The sequence below is a fragment of the Bolinopsis microptera genome, chromosome 6 (assembly GCF_026151205.1).
Source record: "Bolinopsis microptera isolate Bmic1 chromosome 6, MBARI_Bmic_1.0, whole genome shotgun sequence".
In the NCBI taxonomy this organism is placed as follows: Eukaryota; Metazoa; Ctenophora; class Tentaculata; order Lobata; family Bolinopsidae; genus Bolinopsis; species Bolinopsis microptera.
This window is the reverse complement of record NC_087077.1, coordinates 2,463,041-2,468,905: the sequence shown is the minus strand read 5'-3', so window position 1 is coordinate 2,468,905 and position 5,865 is coordinate 2,463,041.

Genomic DNA, 5,865 nt, shown 5'->3' with positions numbered 1-5,865 from the left:
CTAATTCAATAAGTAATAACTACCACCCTTACCCCGAAATACTAGGTATCGACCCGAACGCAACCCAAAGAGATTTTTACAGCATCTGATTGATGTACCTAATCAATCGAAACTTATTACAATTCGTAAGCCGTGAATGAATGGGAAAAGCGAGCGACCGATTTCATTCTCGGTATCATTTTGCATTTGAGAACGGTCAATCAAATTAATATCATTTCCTTTTGTTTGGGAAAGAGAGACACTGGCAGCGGTCCACTCTACCCATGATTATGGGTTTTGGTCAAATTATCCTCTACACTATAATAGTATACAATACTCGTAATCAATCTGCATGTGGCATGCTAAACCCAGACAAATTTAACCTAACTTTAACCTCATTTGATAAATAAAAAGTTGCCAACAAATATCTTATTAGCAAAATATCTGTGCGTGTAAATACTATCAATATAATCCTTATCCAAACTGCTCTGTGCTATGATAAACTATAATAATCACTACTATAGAAATAAACTGAAAGAGTTAATGTTAATAAAATTTAGTAAAAACCTATATAACTATGTAATAGGTAACAACTACCTCAGCGTATATGTATGAGTTGTCCAAGATTTACTTTTTGAATTTCAAAAAGGATATTATCGTTACTTTACTTGTATGCTCTGCTTACACGATTTGTTAAATTGCTCTGTTAATACGCTTCCAATACATCCATTTTTCATTATTCAAGTGTTGATAATCTTGTCAGTAAAGTTCACAAGTATGCAGATTGCAGAGGACCAGGACTGACTTACACAGATTCAAATGATTCGGATGTTCGCGGAGGTCCATTTTTACGTTGGAATGGAAGACTAATTCCCTGGTTAACATAAACAAGCGACTTCTCAGCGATCTGTTCCAAGCTTTTCTTTTTGAAGAAGTTTAGGCATTCCCACCTGGCCAGTGAGCACTTTTTCTTTCTACAGGTTTTGTAGAGGGCTTTTCGAACTGATCTTGATCCTTGAAAGAATATTTGGGAATTATTTGGTACTTCATTTTCGAAAGAGATCCTCCCCGTCATGTGTTTGACAACTCTCGGGTGAGAATTGTGGAATGTATTTGAATGTCTCTCTCGAATATTAATAATCCTCCGGGTGTTAACGAGAGTGATTTTGAGATTTGTATCTTCAGGTGACAAAATCTCGTCCACAAACTTTCTCACCCAGTTGAACAAGAAATTGTCTCCAGTGCACCAAATTATGATAAGCTGGTTACCCCCCTTAAAAGGGTACTGCGTGGCGTCCAAAAGGTAGTTTACACCTGATCCTGTTCCGACGAGAACCACTGGTGAATTTTCTTGGGTTGCTCTTGAAATGGATTTCAGACACCAGCTGGGGCTTTTAAGAACACTGCAAGAATATTTCGATGGAACACCGTTCTGACTATGAACGATGAGTTCGGACATTTCACCGCTGTATGGTCCACGTGCCTCGATAACTGCGGAGTCGTCGGAAGCCATCCTGCCAGTGTGAGACTGGTTCTCTTTGCTAGCTAGGGGAAACTTCCTTTCGTTTTTGTAAACTCGAATGACCATCCCAGTTGTCCACTCCTCAGGAACGCTCTCCACTTGGATACCCCGTCTGTTCTGGAATGCTGTAAACGGGTGAACGTCTTCAATCATTGAGCTGTTTTTGAGCTTCAGGTAGAAATTTGGTGCCAGAGTCTCAGTGGTACGACCAGCCTTCCACAGCAAAGCCATGTAGTCTTCCCCAAGCATAATCCTTTGATACTGGTCCAGACTGGAGTGATCTCGAAGGTGGAAAATGACCTTGTCCACGAGCCACAGGAAGATGACTGGTATGTTTAATATCATGGAGTGCGGGTGGGCAAACCTCCGGACTATTTCTATGCAGAATACTGCTGCCATAAATCTGTGAAGATGAATGGCGATGGCCCAATATCTGGACAACCAGTAGAAACTGAGAGGAGCCAAAATGCCCACAAATACTGTAGCAGATATTATCCGGTAGATATCATCAATTTGAAGGCTCACCATTTTAGCTGCAGCATCCACATCTTTAAAATCTGAGTCCCTTCTTTCAGAGATTGGCCATTCGAAGGGACCGGGGTCTACTTGAGCCCCATACCCATGAATTATACAGGGGAGGAAGATTGACCAGATGTGCAACAAAACAAAAATTACCACTGCAAATCCATTGCAAATGTGCAGCCTGATGTTTGCTTTTACGATGTTTCTACAATCAACGATGTGCCGACTTACCCAGGAGGAAGCTATCCAACTTTCTACTGTTCTCAATCTGACGAAAAGCACCAAATTCAGCGCCAGGATCAAAAACCGGCCAGATAATCGCACGAGTATGTCGTATAGCTTCACAGACCAAGGTCCGTCTAGAAGCCCGTCTAACTTGTCCCACCCAGCCGGTTTCCCTCCGATATTAAAGGTGTTCTGTCTGGGCCAGATATTCCAAGAGAACCTATCTGCACACGCCAATGTCACCAACACAACATGGAATATCCACATAGCGGCCTCATATGTAATAAAATGGGCAGTAAATCTTTTCATTCCTTCAGTCTCTACCAAATGAGGTGGAGTATTTTCTTGAAACATATTCTCTTCTCCACGTTGAACGCTTGACTCCTCAATTATCTCAGGATTTTCAGGTGTAATTTTAAAGCAGGGATCCTGATCGAAGTTATCATTATGGAGAGATGCTTGGTCTAGGGAGGCAGTCAAGGAGTCTCCGTTAGAATCAGGTTGAGGTAGTTCTTCAGAAAAACTCCTTATCTCTTGAACTTTATTTCTTTCGTCGCATTCGATGAAGTCGCTTCGTCGAATTACAGAATCCATAACTTAGATGATCCTGTAAACGGACAAAATTTTGAACGGACATGAAAATGAACGCTCGAAGGCTATACAGTCGTAAATGCAGTATTTAAGTTGACACAGGGCCAGGCGTGATCATGATAATCATAAAGTTAGCGAGAATCACGATACCTAGAAAAACACAAAATGCATTGATACTATAAGTTTTCCAGCAATGGACAACAAAGCGTTTACTTCTTTCGATCCTTCCAATCAATTATTAAGTGTTAAAGTTCGAATAGGGGTGCTATATACAACTGTAAGAGAAACGATAAACAAAGATTAACAACAAGTTACTGCCGTTTTCTGACAAAACTGCTTAAGTACACCAAGGTTCTTTTTTTGCAAATTGACTTTAAAGATTTCAATTCTGTAATTGCTCTGAGCTAGCTGCTGTCAAATTTAAACTGTACCCACTATGTTTTTAAGGTGCTTTGTCGACTTTTGAGACTTATGACAAGGTTTCATCATCCTTACTTCTCGGAAAGTGCCTCAAAATCACAAATTATACTTTGAATTTCTTAGAAAAGTGCTTAAGTACAGCCACATCGACAAAAAGTCCATGTTTTGATGAAAATTACCATTGATCATCGAAAATATGACGAAAAATTAGTCTAAAACTGTTGTGAATTGTGATGAAACACTAGTTGTAATATAGGGACACGCTGAAATAAAAAATTTGAAAATTGAAAATTTCTTTTTCTGAGAAAAGTGCTTAAGTGCACCAACATTAGTGGGAGCTTTATCTGCGATCATTCTGACCTAAAATGTTTCGACAAATTGATTGGCGATGGTTTAAGAACACGAAAACACTCCCTTCTCCCCGGGGGATTAAAAAATAGTGGCAACGAGCGGGTTAATGAAACGTTGCAATTCCTTATAAAATTTTGTTTTCTAATCGGAACTATACCAGCATTTCGACGCTTGTTTTGACGAGAAGAGAATTTTTTTCAAAAATTTTTCCACTTCGAACTTTTTGTCCAAAATATTACAACTATGAGAACTTTATTGTGCCGTAAGTTAACGACGGAAAGGTTCTCCAATCTCCTTGGTCTGCCGGAGGCACAGAAAACTCTACTAGTATATAATGTTTTCAAGGGTCACTACTCACTTGGCGGATTTTCACAGAAACTGCACCAAAGGCACGTTTAAGATGGAACCGATAGCCTGCTAGAACTTAAAACTATCATTTTATTGATTTCAATGATGAGTCCGTGTTAATGCATAATATGTAATAAATAAAACCTCTCTGTACCGTCACGGTCAATTGTGCCAATCTGAACCGGCCTACCTGGATTACCATCTACCTCTTCTTTTCCTCAACAATCAGACCAAGTTGTGCAAGAAATTTGATTTATATCATAGCTCATAATAATTACATGTCACCCACCAAATGCGATATGAGTCATATCGCATTTTGTGGGTGATGTAAATAATATCGAGCTGTTTTCAATCACAATAAGACACAATATGTGTACATTATATGGCCTTTAATTTCTATAAATAGACTATACCGTACACATCTCGTTTCTCCCGCGAAAGGCCGGTATAGAGAGGTTTTACTGTATCACGAAAACGTCTACTTGGCATCATGGCTCATTGACAGCTCGAAGAAGGCAAGAAAAGACAAGAAAAAACCTAAAATGTCAACTCGCTCATTTCAATGCTCTTCTATCCGTCGCACATTTATAATCCCGAGCTGATCATCATGGCCCCCAAATATCCTGCGGCAATTAGAACCTGTCTTTTTACTTCACAACATACGGATTCCAAACCAACGTAATTATTACCGTTTCTTTACTACCCCGCGGCTTTTGCCCGTTGCTCGTATCTAAATCTTACCTTTGCCCGTATCTTACTCTTTTTGATATTAGCCGACCCTGACATATGGGGGTGATTTGAGGTATCTCGCATAGCAAATGAGGTAACACGACATCTGTCCGACAGCGACATCTGTCCGACAGCACTATTTTCGTGTGTAATTGAAGTGATATCTCAAATTTGGCACATAGAAATTTATCCAAACTTGCACAAATTATTTGTCGTAAAGCTATCTTACTATCTAGAAAGTTTCAAGAAAATCGTATCGTTGGATCGCCAGATATATGCTTTGGATTACCACTGAAAACCACCCTCGCCCAATCGTAAATGAAGCGGTATGCAGAACAATACGAAACACGTCACAGTAGATGTTGAAAGGGGGTCACGAAATCCTCTCCGAACCTCCACGTGGTGTGGCCTGGTTGGCACTAACGGGTGGTGTGCTCTCTTGTTGAGTACAAAGGTTGGGACTTGTCAACTCAAAGTTCCCATAGGAACCAGGAAGTCAACACTAACAGCTACCAAGCACCAGGAAATTTCTCTTTCAGATATCAGGTTACAAGATAGTGCACACACAAATGACGATACGTTAGACACAGATACCTAGCTCTAAGAGCTATTAAATCACCAGGAAATTCTCTTTCAGCTTTCAGGTCCCATCGAAGTCACCCACCACAGAGCTAGGGATTCCAATTCGCTCATCCTGACTACAAGGACACACTGATAATGAGTAGTATTGGCACTTCTCCCTCCAGTAACCACTTTTCAGGTATTTTCAGTTAAGACAGCTAATGCGTAAGGGCTAACACACGCTAGACACAGGCTCGTGATAAGACAGAATTAGGGATTTCAACTCTGACTACGAGGACACACTGATAGCGAGAATTCCTGGCAATTCTTCCTCCAGTAACCACTTTTCAGGGGACCGGGTTAGCTTTGCCACACTCTTTATTGAAGTGTGACTGGACGCTCTACAATCATCTAGTAGCAGCAGAGTTTGACTGACACCCTTACAGCTTACTGGTTCTATTCAGTTTCTACAGCGGAAGTTCTCAACACTCAAAAAAAAGTTCATCTCGGACATCCTGCAGAGATGCTTTATCACAGCCTGCCCCATTACACGGGGAACCCTTAGATCTAAAATACCCTGGTGGACAGCATAGCTCACTAAAGCATAGTGGACCTCT